Raw genomic sequence first — 19202 nt, forward strand, 5'->3', positions numbered from 1 at the left:
CTTTTAAAAAAAATTTTTTTTTTTCCCAACCCCTGCCCAGTGCCATCTGTTCTCACCACAAACAATCCTAACCTACTTATACCCAATACGGGTCCACAGACTCCCAATTCCTATACTGAAATTCAGTTCAAGCTTTTCTCCAATAACCACTCAGTTTACTGTGTTTAATGCAAACTAGTTTCTCATTTCCTTCCCTATCTGTACAAAGGCGATAACATTTCAGCAATAACCATTTTACTACATTTAAGATCCTGTCCAATCCTAATTTTCCTCTCACACAATTCATAACCAATCTTGACAGGTCTTTCCCACTGACATTTTTCTCAACATGACATTAACTGATATGCTAATTTTTTTTTTCCTCCTCATTCCATATGCTCAAAATGTAGTAGTTTTCAAGTGGATGTCCAGTAGCACAAACATATGTCAAAATGGGTGATGCTAAATGCAGATCTACTCTTGACAATGTCGTTAGGCAAGAAGTTCTCAAACTGCAACGCCACAGAAGGAAATGAAGGCACAAGTTCTTCCATGAAGTCAAGTTTATGCAAGGTCAACTATGTTTTAAAGCAAGACTGTTGGACTAACAAAATGGCTGCAGCACTCCTGAAATACTTATCCTTATACCGAAATGTTAAAACCAAGATTCTATACAACCAGTTTTACTGCATCTTGTATAGATGATAAAGATCTAACATCCTGGCCAAATTTCCATCGACACAGTAAACCTACTTAGATAATGGGCATCCTGTGAGCTGCCACTATGACTGGAGAATGAACACTCTCCAGCAGGGTGTTTAATATACAGGTAATGGTTACTAAAAAACAAGTCAGCCACTTCACAGCATCATATTAATTTGCTGTGAATTTTGGATTGTTAAGCTGACTGACGTCTTTTTTTTCTGCTCACTTGTATAAGTTTAAAGTAGATAAAAGAAAAAATTACTGTGCATGTGCACACCTGTATGTGTGACTGCGTGGGTGAGAGATATCGCCAACTACAGCATGCAATCTATTAGGAACTTTTTTTTTAAACATAAGATTAAATTCTGCCATGACTGACTGAATGTAATCCATACAAATGTATCCAGGAAAGTGCACAGCAAAATCAGGGACAATAAAAGGAGGGGGAGTTGCTATGCCTTGTATTTTTCCCCCTATTCTTTTGCTCTCAAGGAGACAACTGAGAATATCAACAAAATGTAATGTTCAGTGCAGTGTGTGTGATTTTTGCATGCCTGTGTGTCTGTACATCTGAATATGTGTAGACATTAAATACTTACATAAATTATATTTTTGATGTACATGTACCTGCTGTTGGAAGAATCCTCAAAAATTACGTTAAAAGCACCAGCAGTCACTCGAAACAAAAGTTGCTGTTGGAAGAAGTATTTTACATCAAGTTTAAACAGGTGGAGGAACTATTTTACAAACATACAATAAAAATATACACTAAATTAAAAAAAAAAAAATTAACAGCCCCCTTTTTTGTAAGATCAATAATGCCCTCCTGGGTGTGTGTTAATTTGGAAATTGCACCTTTTCATGGGTGTAGAGGCCATCTGCCTACTGTGTCAAGCCTCAGATCACCCATGGACATGCATTACTTCCACAACAGACACCCTGATAAGGCATTACTGCTTGTAGATACAACTTCAAGTCTCTGATGAAAATCCTACAAAGGCCTAGGTTAACTAACCTGGTCAACAAAAATGTGCATGGACTACGGTGCAAATGGGTTAACTTTTCCAGTTAAATGTAAATAAAGTGAAAACGCAGTGCAATTTAAACCAGTAAGCTTAGGTATGTATCCAAACAAAAGGCGCAAGACAAAATGTAAGTCCCTATTCCCTAGCATGAATTAATTAGTCGATCACTTAGTTGTTTTCTTGAAACATTCTAGTCCGAACAAAATGGTGCTACATACTAGAAAAATCAAAGAAAGTTACTTTCACTTTGTATTACAATAGCTTTGCTAAGCAGAAACACATTTTCCCAAGCAGAGCATTACAAACTAAACTAGAACAGTCTCAATTGTGCTCCAAAAACTTGCCTGAAAAATTGCTACTTACAGACCCCCCCCCCCCCCCCCCAAGGAAATGTGTCTTAATTTTCTGAGTCACTGCTCAAAATATTTTCTAGATGCTGGTAACCATAAATTACACTGGAGAATAGAAGGGGAATGCAACTTCAACTCTGCATTCAAGACAAAAAGTAAGAAGGAGCAATAATGCATCACTACCTAGCAATCCAAAATTAAATCACTTTATGCTTGTCGCATCTCCTGCATAACTAATCCTCTAGAAATGGCATTTTAAAAATGAGTATACTGCTTTTAAAATGGGGTAAGGAAACCATTTCCCATAAAAAAAATGTTCAAGACCACTACCAGTCTGTAAATGGTTAAATAAAAATGTGCAAAGGAGGAACTCTGATGCATTCCAGCCACATGGAGGCAGAGGGGCATCAATACTCCAAATCGTCAGAGGATAAGTCAAGCTTAATTCTGTATAGTTAGAATAATCTTAGAGACAGCAAGGTGTATAAAACCATATATGGTACTGAACATGAAGCAATACCCTAGCACCCCCTCCCCCAAAAAATACTAAATATACAAAGATAACATTTATAAAACTTTCTGCTCACATTAGTACACAATATTTGTAATACATGAAGAGTTGAGGACAGTGGTGAACAAACAAACCCATCTTATGCTGTATTTTTTTTTATTTTACATCTGCTATACTCGTTATGCTAACAATTTCTTCAAAAATGCTAAAGCTGCTGTCTGCAACCATGTTAAAACAGAAAACAACATACAGCAAATGAGGAAAAAGTGAAGTGAAAAAGTGGCAGAAAAAAATTTTAAGACTGCTAAAGTCAACGAGCTCTACTAAAATGAAGGTGTTTCTTTCTACAGCATTCCCTCAAGTTAGTTAATTTATAAACTAAACTTAAATTTCCCAATCAGATTAACATTACAGCATAATCCAAAAATAGTTCCCAGCCACTCTGGCCTCTAGCACGGTTGTCATGGTGATGGAACCACATGTACTATAAATAGCTTGTCAGCACCAAATCTTGTGAGAAACCGCTGGAACAGAGCCAGCAATGCCCCAGCTTGACAAACAAAAGAAGGCGCAGCTTCAGTCAGTAGTAAAAGCTTAGAATAAAGGCTAGAACGACTAGTTGTATGAAAGGAAATTATGTAAAACTGTAATTTAAAGAAAACACAGGTAATGTAGTACAAAACACATTTGGAATTTTGCTTAGAAGCGAAGGCAAAAAGAATACAACTTTAAACTAAAACCAGTACAACTCCTCCTTATACTTAGTTTAGGTCAGGAGTGACCAAAAAGTTAACCCTTTCAGAGACTTAAAAAGAAAACGTGATGTTGCTATTAACACTGTAGAATATACGTACAAGTGGGGGGAGGGGTGTACATCTACATACATATGCATAAAATACAGATATTGAGTATAACCTTACAGTGATAATGAAAACAAGATAAAATCCCAAGTCAGAAAGTCTCCACTGACTCACAAGAATATTCAGTTCCTGTCCAGGAACGCCCATTAGACATAGTACTGCATGATACCCTTAGAAAAGTCTCAAAACGTCTTCAGTTTTAGCAATTTACAACATTCAACATTCTAAAAAGTTTGGTACACTAGGTAAAGACTTAACACTAGGTCCAACCAATCCTACCTCAGGAAACTAACTGCAACTTCCCTTTTCTAACAATCTTATCGGAAACAAAGGATGGAGAACTGGGGAAAATTTAAACTACATACAAAGTATATGCAATAACAAATCACAAAGAAAAAAGTGAGAGTTATGTACTCACCATGAAGTTCCATCTGTGTTGCCAATCTTCATTCATTCTTGATGAATGGAATTCATTTCTGATCCTCGGAACCAGCTCGGCCATTATACAGCTCGTGCCAGCCAAACGCTCTCGAGCTAACACTCAACCCACAAAGACCCTCTCTCCATTACCTCAGATTGAGTTTGCAAATAATAGCTAGCAAGAGTATACACAGTAATTCTAAGTATTTAATTTACTTAACATTTGTTTACCAGGATAGTACGACTTGACAGCTAGTGCCCATTTTCAGTGGAGTCCTGGGGAGAAAAGCTCCAAAATGTTACAGTCACAATACATAGGGTGTTAAAAATTAGCACTGAGAAGAATGCTTACATTTTTGGCAGGCGTGACAGTTGTATGCGAGAATAGTTGCTGAATAACAATTGGTAGAATGTTAGCATGTGAAAGGCAGTCAAATGCAGTACAATAATAGCTCAATCAGCAGTTCACAAATCTTACAATATTTGTACAGTATATAAACATAAGGTGCTCAGAGTAACTACATATTTACAATATTTACGGTGGTGCAGCTGTTAGCGTTGTCGCCTCACAGCAAGAGGCTTAAAGACATCCAGGTAGGTGCGTGCATGAATGAGTGTGCCTTCTTTGAAGGTTGGGCGTCGGGCTGGCACCTCGGCACCGTAAAAATCCACTGCCAATCATTAGCGGACCTGAGTTCCACTGTGACGACCCCTAACCAGGAAAAGCTGAAAGACAAGGTTATACAATGCACACAGGTGGTTAAAGAGATGGTGAGAAGTAGGAAACAGAGGCCTCTCATGGGAGTGTCCTCCTACAAAGAGGTGGCGGCTAAGGGGGGGGGGATTCATTGCAGTTGCAAAGAGGGGTACATAAAGGTGTGATTTAAGAAGGTCTTTGAATGTGGTTGAGCGATTTTGTGGCCTGAGGTCGGGGGGGGGGGGTGTTCATACTTTTGCGACTTCTTAGGAGAAAAGGGCTTTTCCAGAGCTGTTCTTGCATGGATTGACTTCAATTAGGGAGTTGTTACTGGATCGTAGTTCTCTGTTGGAGTTGTAGAAATGTAATATGTCGGCTAAGGTTGGGGTCCTCCTCTTGGTGATATAGAATTTGAAGAGCTATGTTGAGTTGGTGGCAGCTTAGTAAGTTAGGAAATTCTAGCCAGTGTAGTTTATGTAGGGACTGGCAGTGGTGAATGTGTGATTTAGCACTGGCTGCAAACCTAGCTATCTTGTTGTAGCAAGTGGAGAGTTTGTTCAGGTCGGATTTTTGTTAGTTAGAACTGGGAAGGCATACAGCAATGTTGATAACAGGTGAGTTCTGGCTATTGTAGTTCTAGACTTGGATGTTAAGAACTGTTTGCTATGACAGAGGCATCCTAGCTTTTTGTGGACTTCAATGGTTTGGGATTTGTACTTGTTGCATTTAAGTTGTTGGGCTACAGTAACACCTAGTACTTTGGCCTCTGGTACTGGTGTGATGAGGATGTTGCTGGCTGAGAGAATGGAGAAAGGGGGGTCAGCGGGCTTAGTTGGGCGGAACAATATTAACTGTGTTTTTTGGGGTTTAGTATCAGTTGGTGATGGTTTAGCCAGTCCTCTATTTCAATGAAGGATTCCTGGGCTTTACTTTGTAGGAGATGGATGTTGGGTGCCGAGCAGATTAGAGTTGTATTGTCTGCATATTGGACAATCTCTGCTTTAGTTGTTGCTAGGTGGAGTTTGTTTGTAAAAATGTTAAAGAGAAGGGGGCCTAGGACTGAGCCTCAGGGGGACGCCACATGTGACGGGGAGTGGGGGGATAGGAAGTTGTGCCATTTGACAGATTGTGAATGGTGGCTTAGGTAACTGTTAACCCAGTGGAGGGAGGGAGGGGTTATTGAGGTTGTTTGGAGAGGCAGGCAAGGAGTTTGCTGTGGGAAACTATCAAATACCTTGGATAGATCTAGGAAAGTGGCGGAGACAAGTTTCCCTTGGTTTTTGTACGAGTTTATGGTATATCAGAACTGAATTAGAGCAGTGGTGGTGCTATGGAATAGTCTAAATCCATGATGGGTTTAATGTAGTAGACTGTTGGATAGTAGGTGGTTATTGAGTTGGTGGTAGATGCATCTTTCTAGAATCTTTGATAGGGCTGTTAAGATTGCGATGGGACGGTAGTTGGACAGGTCGGTAGAGGAGCTGTCCTTGTGGAGGAGGATGATATATGAGGATTTCCTTTCCACAAGGATGGAACAGTATGCTCAGAAACAGACCTACTAATTATCAGGGAGATGGGGTAAGCTATGGCTTTGGATGCAATTTGGAGGTATTCGGCTGGTAGGTTGTCAGCTGCGAGTGGTTGGTTTGAGTTTTGCTAAGAGTTTTTGAATGGCTGATGTTTGCACTGGTTTGAATGAGAAGGGGATGGAGTTAGTTTGGGATGTTGAAGGTTGTGGTTGGGTTGAGGGTGGTATCTCATTTATGTGTTTCAGTTTGGAGAAAGTAAAATAGATTATGTCTGATGCTATGTCAAGGTCTGTGTCTTCGGTGTTTGGAGGTGGAGCAGTGGTTTTTCTGGGCTGGAGGATGTTGTTTACTGCAGCTCAGAATTTTTGTGGGTTTTTTCTGTATTTCCTTTGTAAGGAACTATAAGGATTTTGTTTATCCATTTTGACCAGTTTTTTTTTTTTTTATTTTTGCTTCATTCCTAAGTTCAGGAAAGGTTTGCCTAGTTTTGGGTGTTTTGTATTTGCGCCACAATTTCCAAGCTTTATCCCCAATCCTTTAGTAGGGTTTTTGTGGTTTTATAGAAGCAAGTTAGCAGAAGCAAGGTCCAAGGTAATAGCCCTATGACAACCCAAGACAAGAGTTTGATCACCCAGGAAATCTGCAGGAGGGGGAAGCTGGGTGGGATGTCAAGAATGAACGAAGATCGACAACATAGATGGAACATTATGGTGAGTACATAACTTCTTTATCTGATGTTGTCTATCTTTGTTCATTCTTGACGAATGGGACAGAGTCCCCAGCTACTTTAGTTTCTGGGTGGCCTTATTGAAGGATATTCCTGAGAACCATAGATCCAAAGGATGCTTTTCCCCGGGGAGACCATATCTACTTTGTAATGTGTGATAAAGGTATGATGTGCAACCCAAGTTGCAGCTGCACAAATTTCGTCCATAGAAGCTTTTGAATGAAAAACTGCTGATGTGGCAACTGATCTGGTTGAATGTGCTTCAACAGGCGCAAGTAACTTATGGGCAGTATGTGCATAAATAAAGGTAACACAATCTCTCACCATTTCGATAAGGTCACTTTTGATGCATCTTGTCCGACAGATGGACCAGAAAAGGAAATGAACAACTGATCTGATTTCCTGGAATCTTTAGTCCTGTTAAGATAAAAATGCAATTGCCTTTGTAACTCCAATAAGTGGAAGCAATATTCACGTTTGTTGAAAAAAAAAATCGGGGAAGAAAACAGGTAATTCAATAGTTTGATTAATAATGGATTCAGATACCACCTTAGGAAGGAAAAAAGGGTTCACTCTCAATGACACGTTGTCTTTATGAAAAATGATATAGGGGGGTTTCGCACATAATGCCTGGATCTCAGACTCTTCTGGTAGAAGCGATGGCTACCAGAAAAAGTTCTCCTGGAAAGGAATTTAAGATGGCAAGTAGCTGCTGGTTCAAAGGGAGGTAGTATTAAAGACTGCAAAACTAAGCTGAGACCCCACAGAGCTATGGGATCTTTGAATGGGGGTTTTGGTCGTAAAGCACCTTTGAAAAAAAACTTGTGCAGGAGATGGGAAATTAGAGGATGACCATTAAAGTCGGTGAAAATTGGAAATGGCTGCTAATAAAATACTACTAATAATACTAACAACAACAATAATAACGAATAGTGGAAGCTGAAGCTCCCTGGTGAAACAGTGGCTAAAAATTGCAAAACGTTTTCAACAGGCACCGAAAATGGAGCTAAATTGATTTCAGAGGCCCAAAACTAAAATCTCTGATTTATTGGAATAGTCTTCTGGTGGAAGGCTTATGGGGCCAGAAGAATCTTTTGTACTGGGAAAGTTATATTATACTGCCTGGCAACTAACAGAATTGGAGGAACCAAGCTGTGAACTTGAGAGCGAGCACATCGAGGTGCACCAATCATTGCAGGTAAGAGAGCAGGTCTAGAACTGGGTCCAGAACCCATGGCTGGTGAATCAAGTGAGGCCATCGAAAGGGAAATCAAATTTGCCTGAGCCAGAAGGGAGCAATGAGAATCGCCTTGCTTTGCAACCTTTGGACTTTCTTTAGGAAGAGGGGTATGAGAAGAAATGGGGGAAAGGCATAAAAACCCGATGGCCAATAGAGGAAGAGACAGTCTTTCAAGGACTCCCCGGGGGGGGGGGGGATTAGGGCAAAGTAGCTGATGCACTTGTTCACTGGGGAGGCAAATAGGTCGCAGCAAGACTGGCCACTTCGGTGAAAGATTTCTTTTGCCACTCTGGGATTGAGAGACCACTCATGAGGCAGTAGAATGCATCTGCTCAGCTCGTCTCCTATCACATTGGACCTCCCAGGGATATTCTTTGTCACAAGAGGTTGGAAGACATCGCCCATTACCACACTTAGAGCTTCCTGGCAAAGAGTAAGATTTGGTTCCCCCTTGTTTGTTGATGTACCATACCAATGACGTATTGTCTGATTAGATCAAACTGTTCCAAGAGGAAGAGCAGATTGAAAGGCTTGCAATGCTAGGAACATTGCTTTCATTTCCAGGACACTGAGGTGCAAGCTGGCCTCTTGTGGAGACCAACTGCCTTGAACTGTCCTTCCCAGATATTAAGATGAAAAAGAATGAACCACTGGGAGGCCAGAAGCCACTGAAGTATCCTCATGTGAAATCTCGCCAAGGGGACTAAGGTGATGGCTGCCACCATACATCCTAGGGCTTGGAGAACAAGTAGAGTGGGCACTTTGTTTTTTACCAGAATGAGCTGTACTTGAAACCTTAGCTTTTGGACCTGTGAAAGGGTAGAGAGGCTATACATGAAACTGTGTTGAGGCAGGCTTCAGTAAACTCTAGGTCCTGAGTGAGGAGACAGCTGTGACTTGTCATAGTTGACTGTTATGCCCAGAGCACTGAACAAGTGTGTGATTAAGTCTGTGGCTTGCAGCAGTGGATCCCTGGTAGGAGCGGTGAGGAGCCAGTCGTCTAGATAAGGAAACACCCGGAATCCATGTAATCTCACGTGGGCCTTGACTGCTGCCATGGATTTTGAACACCCTGGGGGCTGTGGTGAGGCCAAATGGCAACGCTCCTAACTGGCAATGACCGTCTCCTAGCCGAAAGTGGAGAAACCTTCTTGAGCACTTATCCATCTTTATGTGGTAATATGCATCTTGAAGGTCTACAGAGCACATCCAATCGCTTTCCCCTAGAAAGGGGAGAATAGACTGAACCTTGACCATCCGGAATTTTGTCTGCTGAACAAAGCTGTTCAGAAGGCTGAGGTCCAATAATGGCCTCCAGTTCCCCATCTTCTTTGGCACTAATATGAACCTGGAGTAAAATTCAGATCCTATCTGGTCTGGTAGGACTTCTTGGATGACTCTTTTCTAGCAGCTTTTGAACCTCTATGACTGCTTGATCCCTCTGATTGGGTAAGACCAGGAATTTTTCTGCTAGATCACTGGAGAAGGAAGAATGGAGTATCAGAGGTTATTTGTAGCTAGGCTGTCAGGTGCAGGGAGTCTCTCCCCCAAATTGCTTTCTGAGGTAAGAAATTAGGCCTCCTTTCAGGACTGCTGGTAAGGTTGTCCAGAGGAGTCTTCTCTGGAACCCTGGTTTCACGGGCCACCACTGCCTTGCTGTCGGAGTCTTCCATCTGAGCTTTCCCCTCTGCCCTGAGGGGAGCCACCCCCATGAAAGTCCTGGAAAGGAACCTGGGACTTTCTGAACCACATCTTTCCACTCCTCTGATTCCTGGAGCAGGATCACTGAGGAGTAGAAAAACGAACGCCCACTGCAGACAGGGTCTTTCCATCTTTTCACACCTGGCTAGCGTGTCCCTCACCTTGGGGCCAAACAAAGATGATCCGTCAAAGTAGTACTGACAAAGACTAAGCGTTCCACAAATTCACACAAGAACATCCAGGCGTGGCACCTTATAACACCAGAACCAGCTGCTCTGGTTGTGCCTTCGGCTGTGTGTACAATAAGGCACATGGATGAGTTTGATATAGACTCCAGGAAGGCTAGCTGAGAGGCAACCTCAGACACAGCTCCAGCGACAGTCTCCAATAACTCAATCAGATTTCTCTTGAGTCTAGTAAAACGTGCCATAAAGTTCAAAGACCTGAGTGTGAAGCTCAAAGCACAGACTCTGTTTCCAAATCTGTCAATCATCCTAGACTCCCGGTTAGGAGGATGTACAGCAGGACTTTCAGAGAGTTCCTTCTTAGTGGCAGCTGCCACCACCATGGCATCTACTGCTAAACCCTTGGCCCAACATTGGTGGTCCTCCGGCAGAGAAATAATTTTGCCTGGTCACAGAGGAATAGGCTCTATGGATTCAGGGGCCTTCCAAGGTCACTGCGAGATCAGCTTAAGATAATCAGCAGCTGGGGTAACCAGGAAGTAGATGGTCGAGCACTGAACGCTTGCAAGTGCATAGATTCCTCTGAGGTCTGGTCTTGGGGCTTCCAGTTATGCCTCTGCTTGAGGATCTTTAGGATGTCTCCAAAGGAGATATATTCAGGGGGTGATCAAAGGGAACTCACCCCTTCATCAAAATCCATGTCCTCTGTGACTTTCTTCCAGGGAATCTAGGTGCTTCCTCTTGCACGTCTTCTTACGGTGGTGGGAGGGGTGGTGTTCCTCAGTCGAGTTCTCCTAAAGAACATGGGCCCTGCGCAGGTGTAACTTGAAGCTTTGGTGCTTGCTGTCCTTTCATGGGGATTGGCGTCAGCTCTGGACCAAAAGACATGGTAATATGACACTCCAATGCAGGAGGAACCAGCTGAAAGCCTGCACAGGCTAAAGCTCTCTCCATAACCTATAAGACAAGGCCTCCTGAAGAGGAGTGGGACCCTGGAACCAAGAAAGACCACTGCTGAAGCAAGGTCCCATCCCGCTCCAAGAGTCCGTCCTCCAAGGCAGAGAGCCAGGGAAGATCCCACAGCCGACAAAGTCCCAAGAGCCAAGGTCAGCTCCGCATAAAAAACAAGGGCCAATCCAAGACCCTCAGAACCAGCAGCTGAGTCATGGCCCTAAGAATCGGTCAGTTCAGAGGAAGGAACTGAAGTCAGCAACATCCGGTGCCGAGATAAGGATGCTAACGGCACTGACGCAGCTGGTACCTGGGAGATCAAAGTGGTGAGCTCCGAAGCTCCGGTGGAAGTCACAGGAGGAGACTGTGTAGGAGTCCTTGAAAAAGATACCCCAACTCCAGAAGGGAAAGGGGCTTGAGAAGGGGCAGGAATACCTCTAGCCAACAGCTGATCCATCAATCTCACAATGTCCACCTCAGAGAGACTCCTGGAGGATCGAACTGAAAAAAACTTAAGGGGACTCCGGTCATTCCAGGAAAAGAGTGAGCAACTGGCCTGAAAAGGGGTCTATGGAGGTGAATTCCTCATCCTGGGAATCTGGGTCTGGTTTTTGCACCGAAGGGGTGGGCAGAGCCTGCTGAGCTGCTGTTGGAAAAGTCGGCACAGAGCCACAAACTCAAGATACCGATGCCAACGGGCACAGTAGTAGCAGTAGTCGGTGCAGAGGATTCTTGAAGCTGCAACTTCGGTACCTTTGCTTTTGGTTTCATGGAGGCGTAGTCTTATGTTTTTGAGCCACCGGTGCCGTAGGGGACACAGGTACAGAGTGGCTCTTCTTTTTGGTAGGATCTGACTTAGGAGGGGAGTCAGACTTGGACAACGTTTCACTGAAAAGTTTTCAACAAGCACTTCAAAATTAGCTTATTCCGACGCTTGACCAAGGCCCAGTTACTAAAGGCCTGGCAGATGTAGGCTTGGACAAGATGTGGAGCTCCTAGGCAAACACAAGAATGATGCCCATCGGAACTCTGCATCTTTCTTCCACAGTCTTGGCACTGTTTAAATCGTGAAGTGCCTTTTTGTTTTTCCACCATTTTGACGAACAGTTTAAAGGAACAATTTAAACATGCCAACACACACACACACACACACACACACACACAAAGGACAAGTTCTACCAATAACAAAAGTGGAGAAAATACCCAAGGGTACTACAGATAGCAAGAGGAAAGGAAGTACCAATGATGCTACTGAGAATTACAGCAAAAGGTAAGAAGGCGGGAGAAGGGTTACCAGCAATGACAACAAAGATTACCAGAAGTACGGGGTAGAGAAGTCAAACACACACAGCTGCAAAAATTATACAATACGATATATATATATATATATATATATATATATATATATATATATATATATATATATATATATATATATATAAAAAACAATAGATAGCAAAAGGTACATGGAATAAGGAAATTGTTAAGACTTAGCTGAGAGCAACGGCTGACACGTCTTGCTGACAGTGCGGCAAACAAGATCTGAAGTATTGGAGAGAGGGGCATTGTGGGTAGGGTCTTAGCTCAAGAGTTTTTGGCTGACGAGAGGCGTATAATGGCCGAGCCGGTTCCGAGGATTGGAACAGAGTCCCATTTGTCAAGAAAGAATGAAGATTGACAACAGATTAAAAGTTATCTACTTAGCATAACTATGCACCTGTGTTGTCTATTTTTGTTCTTCCTAAACCAATAGGTTACACCATCAGAGCTCGTTTCCAGTTCACTAGACTTTGGTTCTGTAGCTCAAGCTCCTCCCCTTCTCCATAATCCTCTCCTCTGTTGAAACAGCTCAGATCGAGTTTGCCATCTAGTTAAAATACAGCTATACCAAAAATAAACCCAGCCCCAGTATATGCTAAATGAAGTTGTATATCAGCTATAACAAAGAAAAAGAGGACTGAAGCTCACACAGCAATGTTGACAGGAAATACTCCTCAGGCCACAATAGCAGCCCTCATAAAAACACCTTATAAAATATTACGGGTTGGAGGGTGAGAGGTTGAGGAAGGACAAACACAAACACTGATGGATACTTATGAGTACATAACTTTTATATCTGCTGTTGGCTTTTCTGTCTGTTCCTCAACCAATGAGACAGCCAGCTGGAGAATCCCTGGGTGGTCCTCAAGGAAAGGTATTCCGGACAGCAGTGGAGCCAAATGCTGCCCTGCTCCTAGTATGTCCAATTTGTAATAAGCAACAAAGGTATGAGCACTGTACCATGTGGCAGCTACACAAAGGTCATCTATAGACACTCTGGACTAAAAATCATGATGTGGCCACTGATCTGCTGAAAGTGCCCAAGGCAATTTAAGCAAAGTCAATCCTTTATTCTTAAAGGCAAAAGAAATGTAAATCAGTGAGCCATCTAGCTAAGGTTACTTTAAATATTGCTTTGCCCAATTTAGCTTTAGAAAAAGAGACAATTGGTCTGATTCCCGAAACATCTGGTTCTACGAATACAGAATCTAAGTTATCAACATCCAAGAGATATAGCATGCATTCTCCCTTGTTGGACAAACTTGGAAAAGTAACAGATGGATTGATGGACTGGTTGATAGTGGTCTCTGATACCACCCAGGGTAGGAAAGAAGGGTTAGTCAGAAGGGATACCTTATTCTTATGAAAAATCAGATATGGTGGCTGGGAAGGAAAAGCTTGGAGTTCTGATAATCATACAGCAAATGTAATGGCAACCAGGCAGAGTTTTTTCCATAAGATCTTTAAGTCTACCTTGGCTGAAGGCTCAAAGGGTGCCTAGGTCAAAGCTTGAAGCAGTGCTGTTGAATTCCAAAGAGGAGTGGGGTCCTTTACGGAGGTCAAATTAAAAATGTACTTTCAAGAAAGGCCTTACGTAATCTCAGAAAAGCCAAAGAAGATTTTTTTTTGCCTAAGTGAAAATTAGAAATGGCAACAAGTTGGACCTTAGTTCCATTACTGAAAATGGAAGCAAGTCAGTAAAGAGCAGCTGGGATAGGTATGGAAAAGGGGTCTAATTGTCTCTGGAGAGGTCAAACAGATAACCTTTTCCATTTGCTCTTATAAATCTTTCTGGGATGATGTAAGGGTGTAATGAACTGGGGAAGAATGACTGGAGTTTCTAACAATTACTGAAAGTGGATTAACTATGCGGTTGATTTGAGGCTTTGAATATCCAGGTGAGGTATCTCGGATGGTTGAGATAGGAGGTCCTGAGAAGCATCCAATATGCAGGAAGGGTGAAATAGATGAGGCTACAGGAAGGGTACCATACTTGTTGAGGCCAGAACGGTGCAATGTGGATTACTTTGCTCTTCTGCTGAAGAGAAAGTCTTTCTGAAGAAACTTTGGAATGAGAGGAGTAAGACGATAGGTGTACAGGAGACCGAGGAGCCAGCTGTTAATCAAAAAAGTCTCAGTGACTCCCCCTCTGGAGGGATTAGGGCAAATTAACTGCTGCACTTAGAAATGAGGGACAAGAAGCAAAGTCGTCACAGCACAGTTGGCCCCGCTGACATCATTTCTGTCACCAAATGAATGAGACCACTTGTGAGGAAGTTAAGATGGACCTGCTCAATTTGTCTGCTAGCATGTTGGACTTCCCTGAAATATGCATTGCAATAGTAAGTATATGAAAAAGATTGCCCATTGATACTTTCTCACTGCCTTACGACATGGGTGTAGGACCAGGTTCCACTCATTTGTTGATGTACCAGACCACTAACATGTCCATCTGAATAGTGACCATCCCTAGAGGGAGAATATCTTAAAACTCCTGCCACACCAACAGGACTGCTCATTTCTAGGATACTGACATGAAGATCATTTCTATGATACTGATGTGAAGACTGACCTTGATACCATGAGCCTTGGACCATCCTTCCAAAGTAATGCCCCCCTTCCCCAGCTGAGACACATCCATTGTCACTGTGGCCTTGGGTGCAGGAAGAATAAAAAGGTGGCCCCGAGAAACGTCTGTAAAAATCCACCATGCAGTGTGTGGTCTGCAAATATTTGTAATTTGAATAGGTGCAGTCAGAGGGTGACTCCCTACTGACCACTGTACCACAAGGATCCAATGCAGTGCCCCTCATGTAAAATCATACTAAAGGCACCTAAACTATTGAGGCTGCTATTGATCCGAGAAGCTCTAATATAAACCTGGCTGGAGGAGAATGGAAAGAGAGAGAATGTGTAATGCCTGGTTCTGGACATTGCTTAACCTCGTCTGTGGTAAGCTTGAGATCTGTGTCCAGACTAGCACCAATGAATTCCAAAGGCTTATCTGTGCTGGCTCCAAAAGCCTCAAGAAACACTGACTCGTCCTGGGAAAGGGGATTGGAAGACCAACCACCTGTCTCTAAAGTTCTAGAATTTCACCAAAAGACATCCTCAGGGAGTGATCTGGGGGAACCCTGCCCTTCAAAGTCAGTGCCATTGGCTAAAGACTCTTGTGGGAAGTCTAAGAGCCTCCTTTTACACATACACTAAGGGAGCTATCCGGTGGGAGTTTCTGGAAAGACACAGAAGTGCCAGAGTCCGGAATAAGGAGAGTCTCCAGGCTTGATTGGGACAGCTGTCCCAATATGACAGGATGAAAATACTCAGGATCCACAGTAGACAGCTGAGGAAGGTTGGACCGGAGGGGGGGGGGGCAAGGGTGTCTTGCCCACATAAGTGGAAAACGCTCCCTCCACTACTTCAAACGTCTCTACCATGGGGGAAGCAAGTCCTGGCCGGGCATGAGCTGGACCCACTTATGCAGAGCAGAACCCAATCTCCCCTAGATCCTGCCTTGACACAGTGGCTGGAGTCAAGCTGTCCAGCATCGAGGCTCCGAAAACATCAGAGGTGAACCAAGCTCCTGGATATGACGGACGCTGTGGCTCTGAGCTCTTTCCAGCTCCAACAAATTCAGAGCCATCTCAATCAGAGAAGGTGTCGGAGTCAAAAGCCAACCCTTCAGATCAGACAGACAAGGTTCGAATTCTCAGGTCTATATGCTCTGAAATCAGTGGATGGATTAGAGTTGGAGTCAAATGCTGGAATTTAACTGGAGGTAGCCTCATGGGTCCAATGTGAGAAAGAGCTGGAATAACTCCCAAAGGAATCTGGGTTCTGAGAAATTTTCTCATCATCTTGTCTCTTGCCCATATCTGCTACTTTTGGTCTTCTAGATAACCTAAGAGATCACTTGATATCCTTTGAGGTGAATCCTGCAGGAATGGTGAGTGCATCCTTGAAGTAACAGGCTTTGGAGAGAATTTAGATTTTGGATGTGTAAACTGACTTGGCTCAAATCAGATCAAAAGGGACTGTTGGATCTGATGGTTTTGGTGGGGTTAAATTTGAAGACATAATCGGATCCAATGATCTTGTGATTTTCTCAGCAGGATCCGAGCCCGAAGGAGGAGACTGGATCAGGGGAACACTTCCACAAATCCTTAGTTTTGTCAGCTGCATCTCCCTTTGTAGACTCTGAAGATTTATTGGATGAGGAGGGAGTTTGGAGTTCTACATGAAGAGGCAGAAGTGGAAGGAAGTAATCTTTTCAAGATTACTTTGTGTGTTCTACTATTGCCCTATGGTTAAATCCAGTACAGATATCACAATTTGTAGTAAGATGACCTGCCCCAAGGCAGCAGACACACAATGAATGAGCATCTGAATTAGGGATTTTGTGCCAACATGAAGAGCACTTTTTAAAACCAGTGTATCCGATATTCTAATATAACAGCACAACAACAAAAAAAAAGTATATATAAATCAAAGTCAAAAAAGGGAAATACCAAGAATGGTAATACCAATATCTAGACAGGTATATAGCAATAAGAAAAAAAAAAAAGTACAAACAATGGTATGTGGGAAGAAGTACCTAACAGGTAGCAAGAAAGGCAAAGGGCAGAAGGCCAGACATCTACAAGGAAACAACCTATATAATTTTAAAACTTTTTAAATAAGGAAAGGGGAAAATAATTCAAGTGAAAAAACACAGAAAAATGACCATGATAAAAAAGAAACTACTTATCTATCCCACAAATTACTTGAACTACAGGTGACCACATCCAAACACTGAAATGGCAAACAAGATTAGAGTTATTTCAGTAGAAAAGAGGTTTATGGATAAGGGGAGGAGCTTCAACTATGGAGCCAAAGTCTAGTGAAACGGTCGAAATCATATCTGAAATCAGATCCATAATCTATCGGTTGAGGAACGGATGAAAAAGGCATCAGATCGTGGGATTAAACTCTGATGCATCTAGATAAATTCAGATAAGACTTCAATACAGTGGAATGCAATATACACATCGACAACTGATGCATTCAATAAAGTAAAGCACCATGTAAACAACTGCACAAGACTTTCTCTGCCATCTACTTCCACAGAAACAGACATTATGTACTTATAATGCTGGAACATTTTCATCCCTGTTTCCCTGATATGACTGATCGGTACCAAGCCACTTATGTCAGATCCAAACTGTACATCTGCTAGTGCTCATAGCCTTACGCTCATTTAGGATTTTTCATTCAATAACTTCACTGAGCCCTTCCAAACCTCAGACAGAGCCTGCTGGTCCCAAGCCCTCATGTTACAGAGCAGAATCTTAGAAGGAATGTGAGGTGAGTAGGCCAAACCAGTTGCAGGTTCCTGAAGAATGACTGATATTGGGAAGAGAGGGAGGATTGTAGTACCAGACAGACTAGGATGAAAAGAACAGTACAGATGCATCCCACTGATCATAACTGTAGATGTGAGTAGCTCAATGTTGCAGTACTAATCCATGGGGCAACCTATTATGCAGAAGCCTGTGACAGGCCAGATTTCCAGAGTCATATCATCCCAGACTAACATTTTATGACAGACATACAGACATTGGGGTATAAGGCATCCGTTAATGCCACCTTCTAGTCTTCCTAATCCGGAAAAGCAGTTTGATGTCTGAGGACACCACTAACTCCCCCATTGTTTGATCTTGGTCATGAATGCAAAAGGGAAGAAACAAAGGGAGAAGGGTTTGATTAGGCAAATGGACGATAAGATGCAGCAGCAGGAGACAAGGTGCCTAGTTAGAGGAGTAGGAGGGAGGTAATGTGTTCTGAAACAATGATCCACTCAAACATCTACAATTATGGTAAGTGGGACACAACTTTCCTATGTCCTCCACAGTCAATATTGCAGTACTAATCCATGGAAAGATTCCCAAAGATGCACTGAGGGTGGAGGAGATAAAGTAATGTTTTTAGAAATATTCTGTAGGATGGTAGAGACAAAACCTGCCCTGACCCTGGATGACCGACCCAAGTTGTAATGTTTTGTAAATGTATGAACAGAACTCTAGGTGGCCACCTCTAGCATTGAATGAATAAGCATTTCTTTGAGGAAGGCAGTGGCAGTTGCCCCATGCCTGGTGGAGTGAGCTCTAATGTGGCCAGGAAAATGGCCAGGAAGAAGCTTACCATGGTATGTGTAACAGAACAAGACTAAGTTTGCAATACATTTTGAGATGGTTTGCCTTGAGACAGGTCTGCCCTGGTTTCCCTCTTAAAGGATACCAACAACTGATCTGCCCTGTCTGCAGTCGTTGTTCTGTCAAAGTAGTACCTGATCAGTCTGTGGACATCCAGTCAGTGGACTCTTTCTGCCTTGTTCTGTAGAACTGGGAAGAAAACTGGCAGATGGATAGCCTGCTTAAGAATGAGTTGAGAAACTACCTTGTGCATAAATTAAGTTAGTTCTGACGGTTACCTTGTCCTTGTGGAAGACAATGAAGGGCTCCATACTCATGTGAGCCTGAAGTTCTGTGACTTTTCTAGCTGAAGTGACAGCTATGAGAAAGGTGGTCTTCCAGGTGAGCATCTTGAGGGGGCAGAGGAATATGGTTCGAAGGGCAGTAGGGTTAGCTTTTCCAAAACAATTTAAGTCCCACACAGGAAGAGAGTTCCCAATGGGATGTCTTAAGTGTATCACCCCTCTCAAAGTTTCATGTGCAGGTGACAGAAAAGAGGTGGAGTAGCCTATAAGCAAGCTGAAACTGCCAAAACATGAAGCTTTACACTGGAGTAAGACCCTGTTCAAACAGGTGACATAGGTAAAGCAATACTGAAGGAAGGTTTGCTTGAGCTTGAATAGTCTGTCGGCCATGACACCATATGCAGAATCTTTTCCATTTTGAAATTATATTTCCTCTTTCTTGCCTCCCTGAGAATAGATAAGACATCAAGGTGGGTGTCATGGCCCAATCCTCCAGACAGCTAAATTGACAGATGTCAGTTTGGGGT

At 42.7% G+C, this 19202-nt stretch overlaps 1 protein-coding gene across 2 annotated transcripts in view; it reads right to left on the reverse strand.

The window, feature by feature from the left end:
- The window catches only part of GNAS (GNAS complex locus), a 2418861-nt gene that overhangs the window by 713933 nt on the left and 1685726 nt on the right, over window positions 1-19202 (reverse strand). The window lies entirely within an intron of this gene.

Source organism: Protopterus annectens, chromosome 12.part0, assembly GCF_019279795.1.
Source record: "Protopterus annectens isolate FY-2018-M chromosome 12.part0, PAN1.0, whole genome shotgun sequence".
Classification (NCBI taxonomy): Eukaryota; Metazoa; Chordata; order Ceratodontiformes; family Protopteridae; genus Protopterus; species Protopterus annectens.